Raw genomic sequence first — 19,007 nt, forward strand, 5'->3', positions numbered from 1 at the left:
ATATTTCACTTCCACTGTATAATCATAAGGGATTTGATTTAGGTCATACCTGAATGGTCTAGTGGTGTTCAAGCTGGTTTTAGAAAAGGCAGAGGAACCAGAGATCAAATTGCCAACATCTGCTGGGTCATCGAAAAAGCATGAGAGCTCCAGAAAAACATCTATTTCTGCTTCATTGACTATGCCAAAGCCTTTGACTGTGTGGATCACAATAAACTGTGGAAAATTCTGAAAGAGATGGAAATACCAGACCACCTGACCTGCCTCTTGAGAAACCTGTCTGCAGGTCAGGAAGCAACAGTTAGAACTGGACATGGAACAACAGACTGGTTCCAAATAGGAAAAGGAGTACGTCAAGGCTGTATATTGTCACCCTGCTTATTTAACTTATATGCAGAGTACATCATGAGAAACGCTGGGCTGAAAGAAGCACAAGCTGGAATCAAGATTGCTGGAAGAAATATCAATAACCTCAGATATGCAGATGACAGAAAGTGCCGGAAAGTGAAGAGGAAAGTCAAAGAGGAGAGTGAAAAAGTTGGCTTAAAGCTCAACATTCAGAAACCAAAGATCATGGCATCTGGTTCCATCACTTCATGGGAAATGGATGGGGAAACAATGTCAGACTTTATGTTTTTGAGCTCCAAAATCACTGCAGATGGTGGCTGCAGCCATGAAATTAAAAATGCTTACTCCTTGGAAGGAAAATTACGACCAACCTAGATAGCATATTGAAAAGCAGAGACATTACTTTGCCAACAAAGGTCTGTCTAGTCAAGGCTATTGTTTTTCCAGTGGTCATGTATGGATGTGAGAGTTGGACTATGAAGGAAGCTGAGCACCGAAGAATTGATGCTTTTAAACTGTGGTGTTGGAGAAGACTCTTGAGAGTCCCTTCACCTGCAAGGGGATCTAACCAGTCCATTTTAAACAAGAACAGCCCTAGGTGTTTTTTGGAAGGAATGATGCTAAAGCTGAAAATCCAGTACTTTGGCCATCTCATAGGTAGAGTTGACTCATTGGAAAAGACTCTGATGCTGGGAGGGATTCGGGGCAGGAGGAACAGGGGACAACAAGAGGATGAGATGGCTGGATGGCATCACTGACTCAATGGACGTGAGTCTGAGTGAACTGTGGGAGTTGGTGATGGACAGGGAGGCCTGGCATTCTGTGATTCATGGGGTTGCAAAGAGTCAGAAACGACTGAGCGACTGAACTGACTCACTGATACTGGTGTGGTGCACTCGTTCATGAACCCTGAGTGCAAAGGTCTGTCTAGTCAAGGCTATGGTTTTTCTAGTTGTCATACATGGATGTGAGAGTTGGACTATTAAGAAAGCTGAGGACTGAAGAATTGATGCTTTTCAACTGTGGTGCTGGAGAAGACTCTTGACAGTCCCTTGGACCGCAAGGAGATCCAACCAGTCCATCCTAAAGGAGATCAGCCCTGAGTGTTCATTGGAAGGACTGATGTTGAAACTGAAACTCCGATACTCTGGCCACCTGATGGGAAGACCTGACTCATTGGAAAAGACCCTGATGCTGGGAAAGGTTGAGAGCAGGAAGAGAAGGGGATGACGGAGGATGAGATGGTTGGATGGCATCACCGACTCAATGGACATGGGTTTGGGTGGACTCTGGGAGTTAGTGATGGACAGCGAGGCCTGGCATGCTGCAGTTCATGGGGTCGCAAAGAGTTGGAGACAACTGAGTGACTGAACTGAGTAGCTATATAGTGTTAAAGTTAAGTCACTCAGTCGTGTCCAACTCTTTGCGACCCCATGGACTGTAGCCCGCAAGGCTCCTCTGTCCATGGGATTCTCCAGGCAAGAATACTGGAGTGGGTTGCCATTTCCTTCTCCAGGGGATCTTCCTGACCCAGGGATCAAACCCAGGTCTCCCGCATTGCAGGCAGACACTTTAACCTCTGAGCCACCAGGGAAGCCCTATATAACATCCAGTTAAAGACGGGCAGAGGGGTACTCTTTCTGCTCCCTGTGAGGCCTATATCAGAAGCTTTCTCTATCTCTTTTATACTTTAATAAAACTTTATTACACAAAAGCTCTGAGAGATCAAGCCTTGTCACTGGCCCCGAACTGAATTCATCTTCTCTGGAGGCCAAGAATCCCAGAGTCTTTCATGGCTCAGCAACAGCCTTTCAATATGACAGCCAAAGTCTTTGACTGTGTGGATCACAACAAACTGGAAAATTCTTAAAGAGATGGAACTATCAGAGTACCTTACTTGCTTCCCGAGAAATTTGTATGCAGGTCATGAAGCAACAGTTAGAACCAAATGTGGAAGAACAGACTGGTTCCAAATTGGGAAAGGAGTACATCAAAACTCTATATTGTCACCCTGCTTATTTATTATCTGCAGAGTCCATCATGCAAAACACCAAGCTGGATGATGCACAAGCTGGAATAAAGATTGCTGGGAGAAATATCAATAACCTCAGATATGCAGATGATATCACCCTTATGGCAGAAAGTGAAGAACTGAAGAGCCTCTTGAAGAATTGAGAGAGGAGAGTGGAAAAATTGGCTTAAAACTCAACATTCAAAAAACAAAGATTATGGCATCTGGTCCCTTCACTTCATGGCAAATAGAAGTGGAAACAATGGAAACAATTGAGAGACTATTTTCTTGGGCTCCTAAATCACTGCAGATGGTGACTGTAGCCATGAAATTTAAAGACACTTGCTCCTTGGAAGAAAAGCTATGATCAAGCTAGACAGCATATTAAAAAGCAGAGATATTACTTTGCTGACAAAGGTCCATCTCGCAAAACAATATTTTCCAGTAGTCATGTATGAATGTGAGAATTGGGCTATAAAGAAAGCTGAAAGCCAAAGAACTGAAGCTTTTAAATTGTGGTGTTGGAGAAGATTCTTTGAGAGTCTTTTGGACTCCAAGGATATCAAACCAGTCAGTCCTAAAGCAATCAAGTCTTGAATATTCATTAGAAGGACTGATGCTAAAGCTGAAGCTCCAATAATTTGGCTACCTGATGCAAAGAGCTGACTCATTAGAAAAGACTCCTGATGCTGAGAAAGATTGAAAGTGGGAGAAGGGGATGACAGGGGACAGGATGGTTGTATGGCATCACCAAGTCAGCGGACATGAGTTTGAGCAAGCTCTGGGAGATGGTGAAGGATGGGGAAACCTTGTGTGCTGCAGCCCATGGGGTTAGAAAAGTTGGACACAACTCAGCAACTACATCAACAACAAATTTAACAAATCTAAAAATTTTCTTAAAGGGCAGATGGGGTAGGTTGGTAGGAGAGATGCTTTAGTTTCAGACTTTTGTCATTGTGAGTACTTTGTATAGAAAAAACAAATCTGAAGAATTTATTTTGAGGCATTTAAAAATTGTTAAGTATTCAGTGATAAGGAATAACTGTTAACATTCTTTAAGCAAGGGAATAATTTTGTTAGGATGAGGAGACAAGATGTTCCTTTATGACTATTTTAAAAGATTAAAATGGGGAAAAGAAAGGATACATAAATTTTACACAGAACAATTTCACAAATCCGGTAATATAGTGGAATGAATTCCTCATTTTCTCATTGTTGTTGCTCAGCTGTGTCCTGAGCAACACTATGGATTGCAGCATGCCAGGCTTCCCTGTCCTTTAACATCTCTACTTCTCCATATAATGGAAATTTTTACATGACAGATGTATAATACCATGGCATAGAAAATAAATCAATTTTTAGCAATAGTTGAGGAAGGCAATGTAAGAATCTCAGAAACTGTTATTTTCATACACTAGATTTATGCTATTGTTATTAGGCAATAACTAAAAGAAGAACTGGCAGGCTGGAAAGATTTTTTAAGTGAAATTCCTTAACTGTATCAATGAATCAAATCAGACACAGATTACAACTGAAGCAAACATCTTACTACTTTCTGCCAAAAACTTGATTGCCATGGTCTTGAGTCCTTGGAAATTTGATTAAGCATTGTGGAAAGATTTCCCACAAACTATTAGTAATATTGGATTTGTAAGGTCAATGCACACAGGCATCTACATTCCTGATACTTCAGGATGCACTGGGCTATCCAGGGGTGATTTGTAAGAGAGAAAAAACCACCCACTTAAGAATAGCACAAAGGCAACTAGACATGCCACTAGAAGAGTGCTGCCAATTTGCTGAGCATGTGGCTTGAAGGGTATATTGAAAGACAGTGGGAAGACAATACCCTCTTCAGTCATCACAAAGTGGTAATTCTGTGATGATGACAGCAACTGAGATATAGATACCAGCAGCTATGCTGAGAATTTGTGAAATGACAAATGCTTTTTTGGGTAGTATTCTTCTCAAGAATTCCCATGTACATATTTTTAAGTGCAAAAGTTACAGAGGCTTTCCCCAAAAGTCTGGAATACCAGCCATCAGTAGGAGATTTTGAGAAACACAGATATCAAGAGGTAGGTAAGTATCACTGTAGTTTTAACTGTGGCATGAGGTAGCTGTGGTGATGCTGGTATGATGGAAGACATAGACTCTCCACATTCCCACACAGGCCATGTGGGCCCCTAAACCCATCTTAAAAAAGATGGGTTAGCTTTGTGGTCGGAAACTAGGATGATGCCTAGTGGATGAGATAGGGGTGTAGTCTATGTTACAGCTTTTGATTGGCTCTCTTGATTTCCGTGCAGGTGGACAGTGTGTGATCACCATAGACTCCTGTTACAATGAAGGTGCATGACAATTTGACCTTTAACGTGATTGGTGCAACTATCTCACATTATGATTTGAACTTTAACGTGATTGGTGCAACTATGGCATATTAAGATTTGATCTTTAACGTGATTGGTGCAACTATGGAAAGTCCCTCACAAAACCCCCTTGCTTGCCTATATAAACCAAGAGTTTGCGGCAATAAAGCAGAACTGCTTAGATGGAACCCCTGTCGCGTCTGATTGTCTCTGGCTTGCCAAGGGGCTGGGTTGGCGGACAGCAGGCTCACCTCTCCTTGGGACCCCTCGGCTTTGCTGAGGCAAGTTCCACTGCCTCTCTCTTTCTGCGGAGCGCCCCCCTCAAGCCCAGACCAGAGAATTGTGAGGCATTGTCTAGATACCATACTTGTCACTCCACGAAGCCCATGGCAGTGTTGCTGAGGATCCATCCAATAGTGGCTACCGCAAAACCTACTATTTGGTGATTGGTGCTATCGATGAGCAAGGGATGTAGCTGTGTACCCAGGGGAATTACAAACAAATACAGGGCATCATGAGTTTGGAAATTTTGGCTTAGAACAACATGCTCAACCTGCTATCTCCATTCTCCTCCCCTACTTTTACATTGCTATGGATAAGCAGTGCTGTATTTGAGATGCAAATACAAATATTTCTCTCCAGAGACATTTGACCCTCATGCATTATACAGGGGAGCATGGGCCAAGCAAATTTTCTGAAGGGCCATCAGGGAATATTTACTGAAAGACTTAAAATGTGCAAACTTTCAAACAGTTCTACTTCCAAGCATCTGTCCAAAGATATAATTTAAGATTGATCACAAACGTTCAGTCAAAAAATACTCAACACAGCCTCTTTGTAATATTGAAAAAGTGTTAAAAAAATTTCAGAGGCTACGAGAGGGCTTCATTAAGTAATTTATGCACATTCCATACAAGAGACCTATATGGCAGCATTCAGAGTAGACTAGACTTGTATGAGGGGCAATATTTTGTATTTTGACTCTTCTCAAGGTTTATCCATGTTGTAACATGTACTACTACTTGGTTGCCTTAACTGAGTTAGAGGGGATAGGCATTCTGAAAGCTATTCGTATTGTGAAGAATCAGTTACATGTAGGAAGGAGCACATAATTGCTGGGAGCCAGCATGGGAGATCCCACCCATAACAAGGTCATGCGGAAGAGGCTTGACAGGCAAGGTGGATCAGGACTCAAGGGACCCCTGGACCTGCTCAAGCTTCTACCCCAAACCAGAATCTGTCTGCCCTACTATTTTATGCCTTTCACTACCTCTCCTGACATTACTGGGGGGGGGGGGGGGGAGCTATCCATGGCCACCGTTCTCTGAAGAAAATCAACTTAGGGCTCTAGTTAATAAGTCTCCTGGGCATGAAAGTAGTGTCTCAACTTAAACGTCTTTGCTGGAAGTCTAGCCTGCGTGGCAGGTTTGTCCATATTCTTGTGAACTAGCACACATGATTGTTTACAACTTTTCAACCATAAAAAGCACAGAGAGTTTAGAACATTCTGAAAGTCCTAGTTAACACAGGGGCTTTCTAAGAATAAAAAATTATAGTGGTGAAGGGTTTTATTGTTGAGTTAATGACTGCTGCCAGGCCTCCATTTCCTTTATTTTTTAGGCGCCTGGGAGTATATTAATCAATGTAGTTGGTATGTAGCAAAAGAAATATAGTAGCCTTGATATTAGTAATATTAGACGTTTGAGTTAATGAATTCTCTCTTTGTTATAAATCACTGTACCTTTGCTATGTAAAAATGTAACTATCATTTTCTTAGGACAAAGCAGGTTTCAGAAAAAAACACTTTAAGGGAAAACAAGTTTTCTGGTTGACTAAACTTTATCAATAGAAAGAAAAATGGGGTCATAAAATGTTAACAGGCCTCCTGGCCAGAAGATGATGTAAATCACCCAAGATCTGTGTATACAGATAGGTATGCAGAAAGAAAGCCTGGTCTCAATAAGGGTCAGGACTTGTGACCCTACATGACTCTGCATCTTCCATTAATCTCTATGTACAACTTAAGGTATAAAAAGCTCCCTGTGAAAATAAAGTTGCAGGCCTTGCTCACTGAAGCTTGGTCTCCCCATGTCATTCTTTTCTTCCCTCTCTCTCTCCTTTTCTCTCTTTTTCAGGTTGATGCCCTGGAGCACAGAGGCCTTCTGAGTTCACTTTTCTCTGTGCCTCTAAGACCTTCTTGAGAAGGTGCTCTGGGCCTTCGCCACATCAAGGGGTGAGGCCTTCGTGAACAGAGCAAGTCCCCTGTAGGGGCTTTATTGGCTTTCTATGTAAACCAAGAAATATCGACCTCTTTTCTTTCTTTCTCTCTTTCCCTCTGTTTCCTGACGCCAACGCTGTTCATCCTGAGGGTATCCCTGGATCCTGCTGGGGCTGGACCCCGGCACATAATCTAATGTAGAACTCAATGAGTTATGAAGGGGCCCACACCCACAGAGTACTGCACTAGAAGGCAAAGTCCTAACCACAGGATCACCACAGAACTCCCTAAATTGTTTCTTCAATTTGATATATAGACGGTTATTTTCCCCAAAGGAAGAATGATCTTTATGAATGCTCATCCACCAGGAACATTCTTCCCAAAATGGGAATGCTGGTATCACTCTGGTAGAATTTCTCACCCTGTTCCTCGTTCCCACCTAGTACCTCCTCAATGCCCTCCATTGAATCCTTGCTCCTGCCTCACCCTTCATTTCTGCCAATGCTCCACTTAAATTGCTTAAGATTTGTTCTTTTTTTGATTGTGTGCTGCTTTCAAAAGCCTTTTTAAAATATAATACTGCTTCTGTTCTGGGTATTTTGTCCACGAGGCATATGGCCAAAGAACTGAGACAATTGAGCTAGGTGCACTTAACTCACTACTGGTTGCCCTAGCAGGCAGGCTGCTAGGAAGGACTTGAATGTTCAGGTAATTGAACATTTTAAACAGAAAACATTCAAGTATGGTAAGGAGATGGCATGCCACCTCAGCTTCCAGTCTGAGAAGTTGGCTATGCTATGCAAATATCTTTGGAGTTTTGATATATATTCTGTTTACAAATATATAAAGGGAAATATCTTTCTTAATTTTCACAGAAGTATGAACATTTCTACACTAACATCTGCAACTTATGTGTTTTTCAGTAAGGTATTTTGAATAGCTTTTCTTACAAGTGCATACTTTTCTCCCTCTGTTTTCAACATTCCATCACACACAACATCTTCTTTTCCACAATTTTAACTTTTTCTCTGAAACATCCATTACTTTTCTTAATTGGCTGATGACTGGTTTACAACATTAGTTTGATTTCTGTCATATATCAACATGAATTAACATGAATTAACCATGGGTGTACATATGTCCCCTCCCTCCCTTGTCCCCTCCCTACTGCCCAATCCCACCCTTATAGGTTATTATAGAACCCCAGTTTGAGTTCCAAGTCTTACAGAAAAGCTAGTCCATCAATTAATTGCAAACAGAGAGAGAAACAGAACAGCAGAAAGTTACAATGTCTCTGAGTTGAGCAGTCAGCTGGTAATTCTGGCAGAACAGAAGAAGAGGGAGCCATTAAATGAGAAGTTGGAAGAGCAGGGGGATTTTGTAATGGTTGCACAATATTAAAAAGGTAGTTAATGCCACTGAACTGTACACTTAAAAATGGTTAAAATGGTCAGCCTTTTGTCTTATATATATTTACCAGAGTAAGAGAAAAGATATTATTGAGAAGCTCAAGGAGATTCTGTTGAGGCAGGTTGAATCTTTTATTATTTATTAGAGATTAAAATTGAGAAATTTTAAATTATTAATTCATATAATACACTACCTTATACACTACATAAGGATTTTTATACAGAGTTAACAATTTCCCAAAATAAAATTTAGAGGACATTGTTTTTAGCATCAAATTTCATGGAACCTCTTATACAGGAGGTGGTGATCAAGACCATCCCCAAGAAAAAGAAATGCAAAAAGGTAAAATGGCTGACTGAGTAGGCCTAACAAATAGCTGAGAAAAGAAGAGAAGCTAAAGGCAGAGGAGAAAAGGAAAGACATATTCATCTGAATGCAGAGTTCCAAAGAATACCAAGGAGAGATAAGAAAGCCTTCCTCAGTGATCAGTGCCTCAGTGATCAGTGCAAATAGGCAGAGGAAAAACAAAAGAATGAGAAAGACTCCACTGCATACTTGTGAGAGAGTAAGAGTGAGCAAGGTACATAATGTTTTAGTATCACCATGGTAAGTTAAAAAAAAAAAGTTTTGCTCTTGTGGACTCCACCTACACACTGGAGAGTCTTGAAAAGTTTTACTTCTGTAGGGTTTATATTTATTGACTCCATTTACCCTCCTAAAGAACTGCTAAGTATTCTTATTCTCATTTTAAAGGTGGAAGCACTCAGGAGAGAGGCTGAATAACTTGCTTAAAGTTACATGGGAAGTGGCTTCCGAGAACATTATCCTACCTCACCTTTTAGGGGCAAGATGGCAGGAAGCTCAAAGAGATACCTGGAAAGGAAAAGCATCCAGGAAGAGGAGGAAACCAGGGCTACACTTCACAGTAAAAGTGTCGATTCAGTCCATTGCTGAAACTACGGATTCAGTCCATTGCTCAGGGTAAGTGAAAAGGGCAGAGATTTTGAAAGCTCCAGGACAGTTCCACTGTGCAACTAGGGTGTGAGAACTACTGAATAAGGCAAAAGAAAGACCTTTTGAGAAACAGAGTGACGGTAAAAGAATTGTGATCTCAGGTGCCTTCTGCTGGAGCGAGGGATGTTCTCAAAGACTCTTGCAATGGGTGCAATGGGGAGACAAAGAGCCATTTACTACAGCATCAGCCAAACTGAGAATGGCCCGGTCACTCTTTATGATGGATGTGCTCATCCTAGGAAAGGCCACCAGAACTAGTGGTAATCAGGCTGTGAGTGCCTCCTTTTGGGAGACCAACAAGGCCAGCTCTCAAGGTGACTGTCACATGATGGGAATGTGGCAAAGTTACAGAAATGGAAGCTTTTATCTCTGGTTATAGATTCAGCTTTGAGTCCCTATCATATTCACAAGACATCAGTCAGCTATTAGCACAATACTGAATGATGACACTGTGAGCAGGTAAGTAGAACGTTGGAGTCTTTATGCATCACACACAATCTACAGGACACAAATATTCCCCTCGTATTTTTCCTTTGATCATTACAACTTCACAATCTCCTCAGTCCAATAATACATCAAGAACTTGAAATCTGTCTGCTCCCAGAAATGTTTTGAGGACTCTTTGTTTTTCTCAAACAAGCTGATCCAAGGATGCAGACAGACAAGAGACACCCCCAAAGTCCAAGCCTGAGCCAGAGAAGCTGCTTAATCAGTATCTGTAGAATGAAAAGTCAAATAGGAGGGACACAAAGGATGCTTTTTACAAGTTCAGTTCTAGTTATGCTAACTACTGCATGTGTCTTTCTATCTTCCATATCTGAATCAGAGTCTCCTGCTTATTACTTAACTCGACCTGCTTAAAAGGTCTTACATACCATGAAATGCTTCTTCACACTCAAAAGAATTGCTGTTACACAAACAGGAAACAGCAACTGTTGGCCACAATGTGGAGAAACCAGAACCTTTGTGCTTTTCTGACAGGACTAGAAGCTGGTACAACTGCTATTTAGAAAAAAAAAAAAAAAAGCACATTGATTCCTTAAAACAAAGTCTCACTACTTGATTCAGGAATTTATTTTCTGGATAAACATATTTGTTGTTGTTCAGTCAGTAAGTCAAGTCTGACTCCTTGGGACTCCACAGACTGCAGCACATCAGGCTCCTTTATCATTTTCTACCTCCCCGAGTTTACTTAAACTCATGTGCATTGAGTTTTTGATGCTATCACACCATCTCATCCTCTGTCACTGCCTTTTCCTGTTGCCTCCAATCTTTACAGCATACCCCAGAGTAAAAGGAGGGATTCAGCTAGTGGTATACTCCTGTTTTAATAGCATTATTCACAAAAGCTAGGATGTTCGAATGACCCAATTCTCCACCCACAGATGAATGGATAGACAACATGTGGTCGATCCATATAACAGGGCATTTCTCAGTTTTTGAATGGAAGGAAACTTGGACACATGTTAAAAAAAAAGGATGAACCTTGAGGACTAATTATGCTGAGGGAAATAAGCCAGGAAGAGAGAGACAAATACTGAACGATTTCACTTTTCTTTTTTTTTTTTGTCTTTTTTTAAAAATTATTATTTTTTTTAATTTTTAAATTTTAAAATCTTTAATTCTTACATGCATTCTCAAACATGAACCCCCCTCCCACCTCCCTCCCCATAACATCTTTCTGGGTCATCCCCATGCACCAGCCCCAAGCATGCTGCATCCTGCGTCAGACATAGACTGGCGATTCAATTCACATGATAGTATACATGTTAGAATGTCATTCTCCCAAATCATCCCACCCTCTCCCCTCTCCCTCTGAGTCCATTTCACTTTTCATAGGACCGAGACTAGTTCAATTCACAGACACAGAAAAAGAGCCATGACCAGGGCTGGCGGGAAGGGGGGAACTCGTTCAATGGTGAGTTTCAGTCTGAGGAGATGAAAAAGTTCTGAAGATTGCTGGTGATATGGTTGCACAAGTGTTAATATCCTTAACGACATAGAACAGTCTGCTTATAGATGTTAGAAATATATATCTCTTGTCTATTTTACCACACCAAAACATGCACAATAACGAAGCCAGAGCACCTACTAACCAGTCTCCAAGGGAATAAGCATTTAGTGAGGAGGGTGGCTAGTTCAAAGGATAGCTCTTCCCTATGGGCAGATGTCTCCCACTTACACACTCTGATCTCTGCTCCTGGGCTCCTCACTCAGAGCACAGAACAGCTTTTGGCCCCATTGTGAGTTAGTCTGGCCTATAAGACCAAGGCTCTCTCCAGGCCTTGCAATCATCACATTCTGTATCCACCGTACACACCTCCAGCATTCTCAGTTGCTAGGTCACGGACACCATGGCGGCATATCTGTTGCTGAGGGTGGCATGCGCTCTTCACCTGGTCTCCCCTGTGTCTCCTGGCCCTCTGCCAGAGGGGAGTACATTTCCTCCAAAGACCCTAACGGTCCATTTTTAAGATCTGTGTGACTGCTTCAGGCACGTCCCCTCATCCCTTTCTCGTGTCCCCCAGACATGGTACCTAACCCACCTCACCTGGAGTTAATGACATTTTTTCTTAAAGTGATGGCAACCTATACACGGAGGTGTTAGCAGCAGTGGTGCCCACATCAGGGAGACTGAATCGAGGCAGACCAATGACATACCCTTAGTTCACAGGAAACACGCCCTTCCTGTTGAGTCTTGGATCACAGAGGGTCCACGGGAGTACAGCGGTACAGACTAGATAAGGTAGCTGCTAAGATAGGGGAGAGCTTCACATGGGACTTCTGTAAGAAATGAGACATCATGTAAATGAGCCATGACTCACTGTAGTGAGGACTACATTTCACATACAAGTCTAAATGCCACTGGAATCCTGTGTACAACTTTTCAGTAACAAATTTATCCCAAGGAAATGAGCAGAGAAATTGCAAACATGTCAGTGAAACACACATACCCAATGAGCTTTATAACTGAACTTACAACGGGGACAAATGGGAAGAAGAAAACCCAGGCAGAGAATATGTACAGTAAACCATTCTATAAACTTACAATGGGACATAATACAATTCCACATTAGGAAGAATAAAGAAGAAAAAACTTCCTAGCATTGCTAAGTAAAAAGCTTATTTCCAAAAGACATAGCTAAAAATGCTGGAGAGGATGTGGAGAAAAACGTATCCTCCAACCCTATTGGTGGAAATGTAAATTTGTGCAGCCACTATGGAGAACAGTAAAGAGGTTTCTCAAAAAACTAAATGCAGAATTACTATATGATCTAGCATCCCACTCCTGGGAACACCCAGACAAAACTGTAATTCAAAAAGATACATGCTCCCAGCAGTACTGCACACAAGAGCCAAGACATGGAAACAACCTAAAGTCCAGTGAGAGGTGAATGAACAAAGATGACATGATGCCTATTTAACGGAATACCGCCCAGCCATAAAAAATAGAATGAAACAATGCAGCAGTGTGGATGCACCTAGAGATTATCATGGGCTTTCCATGTGCCTCAGTGGTAAAGAATCCGCCTGCAATGCAGGAGACCCAGGTTTGATCCCTGGGTTGGGAAGATCCCCTGGAGAACGGACTGGCTACCTACTCCAGGATTCTTGCCTGGGAAAGCCCGTGGACAGAGAAGCCTGGTGGGCTACAGGGCATGGGACTCAGTGACTACGCAACAACAAAGAGACTATCATATTAAGTGAAATAAGTCAGACAGAAAAAGACAAATACCATATGCTGTGATCACTTATGGTTCCCCTGAACTGTGGAAGCCAGTCCAGTTCACTCACTAGTTGCGAGTGAATGGACCCAATGGACCACAATGCGACTGAATGGACCACAGCATGCTAGGCTTCCCTGTCCATCACCAACTCCCAGAGCTTGCTCAAACTAATAATGTTCATTGAGTCAGTGATGCCATCCAACTGTCTCATCCTCTGTCGTGCCCTTCTCCTCCTGCCCTGATCTCCTGATTTGATCTCCTTCCCATCCAAGGGACTCTCAAGAGTCTTCTCCAACACCACAGTTCAAAAGCATCAATTCTTTGGTGCTCAGCTTTCTTTATAGTCCAACTCTCACATTCGTACATGACTACTGGAAAAACCACAGCTTTGACTAGATGGACCTGTGTCACCAAAGTAACATCTCTGCTTTTTAATATGCTTTCTAGGTTGATGATACCTTTTCTTCCAAGGAGCAAGCGTCTTTTCATTTCATGGCTGCAGTCACCATCTGCAGTGATTTTGGAGCCCCCCAAAATAAAGTCTGACACTGTTTCCACTGTTTTCCCATCTATTTCCCATGAAGTGATGGGATCAGATGCCACAACCTTAGTTTTCTGAATGTTGAGCTTTAAGCCAACTTTTTCACTCTCCTCTTTCACTTTCATCAAGAGGCTTTTTAGTTCCTCTTCACTTTCTGCCATAAGGGTGGTGTCATCTGCATATCTGGGGTGGAAGCCAGAATATGGCACAAATGATCATTATCTGTAAAACAAACAAAAGACTCACAGAACAGACTTGTGGTTGCCAAGGTGGAGAGTGGAAGGATGGACTGTGTGTAGGGGTCTGGTAGATACAAAGTACTACATTTAGAATAAACAAGGCCCATACTTCAGAATGCATGGAGCTTTATTCAGTATCCTGTGACAAAGCATGAAAGGCTATAAAACAAGAATGTCCCTGTATGTATCAATGAGTCAGTTTGCTATATAGCAGAGATGGTCACCACATTTTAAAGCAACTAGACTTCAACTTAAAAAAAAAAAAGAAAAAATATGTAGTTAGGAATGTTGTTTCTTAAAAAAAAAAGCATAGAAAATGGAGAGATGTAGGGGGAGGGATGGGATACGCCAACACCTTACCTGCCCTGGCATGGTACATCCCTTGAGTCTTGGCATCCTGTCCTGCACAGGGAAGGAAGGACTCGGGCAAAGAAACAGATGGGAGTACCTGTGAAGGGCCTAAAGGAACCTCAGCTGGCTTGAGTAGATACTGGCGCTGCTCCCAGGGCGGCTGGCAAACCACAGGGAGAGAGCTCTGAAGAGAGGCCTTAAGGGATACAGGGCGGTCCCCTGGAGAAACCGTGGTCTGGGCTGGCCTGCCTACTGGCAGATGGTTCTTCATCCAGATGAGAAGGCCGGCAAGTATGCATGCACTCAGAGCTCCAGTATTGCTGTAAAGCTGTCATCCACACACGTGCATCAGTTTGTACACGTGTGTGTGTTTCCCCTGTCTTCTATCATGCCGAAAAAAACAAACCATACCTGGATATGCATGCACACACAAATAACACGTCCAGACCAGGGTCTCATACGAAGACGTCACAGGACTACCCCTCCCACCCTAAGGGGCCTGGAGGCCCTTATATCCAACACTCAAAAGAGTCCTGCAATGGCCACCCGGAGTTGCAATTCCCCTGGAAAGGTGTCTCTTGAGATATGCGGGCGTTCTGATCAGCATTCAATATTTAATCACGGGATGCGGGGCAGGACAGGCTGGGTTGGGGGTAGAGGTGGTGCAGTGGCAGTCCAAGGGCACATGTGTTCGGGAAAACTCCGAGCGAAAAGTGAAAATCTGGTACCTTGGTGCAGGCTTGCTGGGAAGCGTCCTGTGCTCAGAGCGCGGGGCGTTTGATGCACCTCGCTTGCATCACTGCCTTCCACCCGGAACCATGCTCCCCAAATGCTGCGCGATATCCTGGGATTTTTGAAACGGTGAAACGCCAGCCTCCCTTCCCAGGCTGTGGCCCCTGCCACCCTCCACCCCTTGAGTCAGAGCTCTACCTCTTTCTCGCCTCAAGGCCGACGATAGTACCCCCAGAGCTGCCTGAGGGCAAACCTGAACATGCACGTCCCCTGCGACACTTCCCTCCCGCCCAGCCAGCAGAAAATTGGGATGGTGAAGGTGAAGGGTTAATAAGGTAGCAGAGATGTGCCTGCAAACTCATCTCTCTGCTCAGGCTGAGCGTCCTTGCATACGAGGCGTTCTGCCAAAGAGTCTGGACACAGCCTTGAGTTTAATGGTCCCTTGCAAACGAGGGAGCATTCCCTTCTTGAGATAAGAAGGAGATGAGGGCTTTGGGCAGACTCTTCAGTAGACAGAGATTTCACTCCCCTTTGCTATATGATAACGTGTATGCACCTGCACTGTACTGAAAAGGCTTATTCTTACAGTCTGGAATTCTGCCTAAGGAGGGATTTATAATAATAAACGGCAATTAGTTTGCCCAGTTGCTCCTCTGGCCAGAGTGGTGTCCTGTCTGTCTTTTGTATGTCTTGTATGTTTTATGTCATTTCACTCGTAATCTCCAGAAATCTCCTACATCTGGCGCCCAACGTGGGGCTCGAGTGAAACCAAAAGGGTGAGTAACCCCGGGGGGATTTTAAATCCATAGCAGGAGAACTTTGGGGAAAATCATGGGGAATTCCTCACCCTAGCAGGGGAACTTTCAGAAAATTGTGGAAAGTTGCTAGGGGAATTCATGTACAAGGACTTCTCCACTCCATAGGCATTAAAGCCTCGACTCGTCGGTTGAGTGGGCTCTTTCGCTTGGTGGAGCAATATTGTCATTGGTTTCAATATCAAACTAAGTTACAGTTAAACTTAAAGGAATGGAAAATAATTCAAAAGGAATTGAGAAAGCAACATCAGAAGGGTAATATGATCCCTTTGAAGTTATAAACTTTGTGTATAAACTTTTATAAACAGGCTTTTGACCTTGCTCTCTACTGATAATGAAACTAAATCTAATGCTTCAAGGAGGGGAAAAATAACTTATGAAGATATGTCAGATATTAATGGGGTTTCTGCATTGCCTGAAGGCAAGGATACAAGTGAGCCTCCGCCTGTAAATGGTGAAACATCGGGCAGTTCAGAATCAGATTCGGAGGCTCCTTCGGTTTTGCCAGAGGAGGGCAAAGAGATTAAAGAAATGACCCATCTATTCCAGGAATGGTGGAGATCCCGTAGGGAGAAGAAATCTGCGCCTTCTGCTCCTCCTTATGCTTCTCTTTTCCCCACTGCGGTTGGTCGGCCCGATGTGGGCAGGGAACATTGCTGGTTTTCCTTTCCTTTGTATATGCTTCATGATGATGACTTGTCTGCTCCCCCTGGTGGGTTTATCCATCCTCCATAGTTGTTTCCCATCCAGAGACAGCAGGATGACAATGTGATAAATGTTCAATGTGCTCCTTTGGAATGTAAATTTTTTGAAGATCTTAAAGCTGCAGTAGTGCAGTACGGTCCTCAATCTCCCTTTGTTTTGGCTATGCTGGAATCATTGGGAAAAAGCAAATTAATCATTCCGTTACATTGGGAATCTATTGCCCAAGCTGTCTTGGAGGGCTCTCAATGGTTGCAACTTCATAGCTGGTGGGGAAAAAAAGCTAAAAAGCAGGCTCAGATTAATGAGGGACAAAATCCCCCTGGTCCTCTCGAGGACAAACTAATGGGAGAGGGCCAATATCGGACTTTAAGAAAACAGGGTCAATACTTTGATCAGGACTTACAACAAGTCCGCCAGGTCTTTTTACGAGCATGGCGTCGTGTGGTGCCTACTGCCAAGCCCAGCCCTCCTTTGTTAAAACAATGCAAGGCCCTAATGAGCCATATACTGATTTTCCAGCAAGATTGAGGGTAGCTGTGAAACGGGCTGTAGGGAGGGATAAAATTTCAGAGATATTATTACAAACTTTAGCATTTAAAAATGCAAATCCTGAATGCAAGCGTATACTGGGAACTTTAAAGGGACAAGATGCATCTATAGCTAAATATATCAGAGCCTGCTGGGGAGTAAGAAGAACTAAACATCAGGCTAATGTCTTTGCTACAGCCTTGGCCAAGGTTATGAGACCACCAAAGGGCGGTAACTGCTTTCATTGTGGAAAACCTGGTCATATAAAAAAAAGAGTGTCAAAAATTAAAAGCTGATCAAGGTACAATTCCTAAAGACAGATCTCTTGCTGGGAAAAATAAGACTCCTCCTGGACTTTGCTGTGGGTGTGGGAAGGGGTTTCATTGGACTGATGAATACAGATCTAAAACAGATAAAATGGACAACCCGATACTGGGAAACTATCCTGCGGGCCTGAGTCCTTGGGGCCCAAGAACAACACTGGGGACTTCTCCTCCTTGCCCTCCTCCCATTCCATCTGCCATAACCCTGTTCCCTCCCAACAACCGTTACGAGTCGATGCCCCGTTAAAAGGACCTCAGATGATAATTTCGGACTTACGGTCTGCTACTTCAGGGAGTGCTGCTGCTGATTTACCACTAGCTGATAATGTTCTTTTGTCACCAGGGGGAGGCATTTATAAATTAAAAACAAATGTATTTGGACCACTGCCTAAAGGCACTTTTGGCTTGATGTTAGGCCGTAGCAGCACAGCTTTGAGAGGTTTAACCATAATTCCTGGGGTAATAGACTCTGACTATGTTGGGGAAATTTTTATTATGATCTCTACTTCTACCACACTTTCATTGTTAGCTGGGGAACATATTGCTCAAATACTTCTCCTACCTTATCATCTTTTTTGGCTCTTCCTAATGAACAAACAGGAGGATTTAGAAGTACTGGGCGACATATATTTTGGGAAATGCTTATCAGAGATTCTCGCCCTGTTCTCTCCTTGATTATACAAGGAAACAACTTTGAGAGACTAGTAGATACAGGGGCGGATATTTCAGTCATTTCTTCTCAGCAATGGCCCCGAGATTGAAAAAAAGAAAAAAACCCTTTAATGCTGATGGGATTGGGCTCCATTGCAGATGTCTGAAAGAGTACCCATCCCTTGCAATGTCAATTACATAATGGAAGATCAGTGTTTGTTACATTTTATATTGTAAATATACCTATTAATATTTGGGGGAGAGATCTTCTCTCTCCTTTGGGGGCTTCTGTAACCATTCCATTGGAAAACTAGTAGCCACTGCTCAAATTCCTCGAGCACTCCCATTAAAATGGTTAACTAATACTCCAAAATGGGTTGAGCAGTGGCCATTACACAAATGAAACTCGAGGCGTTAGAACAATTAGTACAAGAACAACTCCAACTTGGTCATATAAAGCCCTCTACCTCCCCTTGGAATTCTCCTGTTTTTGTTATAAAAAAAGAAATCTGGAAAATGGAGAATGTAAACTGATTTACGAGAAGTTAATAAATGTATTGAACATATGGGAGCACTGCAATTGGGACTCCCCTCTCCAGCTCTTATTCCTCAGAATTGGCCCTTAATGGTGGTAGATCTTAAAGACTGTTTTTTTTTACCATTCCTCTACAATTGCAAGATAGAGATAAATTTGCTTTTACAGTTCCTGTTCTTAATCATGCTCAGCCTGTTAAGCGTTATCAATGGACAGTCCTACCACAAAAAATGATAAATAGCCCTACCTTATGCCAAGAACTCGTAGCTTGCTCTTTACAATCCCTTCGTCAAAAATACCCCAATTATATTCTATATCATTATATGGATATATGGATTATCTCCTATTGGCAGCTCCTAGTGTTGTTGAACGTGATAAATTCTTTTTAAAAGTACAAGAGGCTTTGAGACTATACAATTTGCAAATAGCCCCGAAAAAAATTCAAAAAGACTTTCCTATTTCATATTTAGGGACAATATTAAAACAACA

This window comes from Ovis aries, chromosome Y, assembly GCF_016772045.2.
Source record: "Ovis aries strain OAR_USU_Benz2616 breed Rambouillet chromosome Y, ARS-UI_Ramb_v3.0, whole genome shotgun sequence".
NCBI classification, from domain to species: Eukaryota; Metazoa; Chordata; class Mammalia; order Artiodactyla; family Bovidae; genus Ovis; species Ovis aries.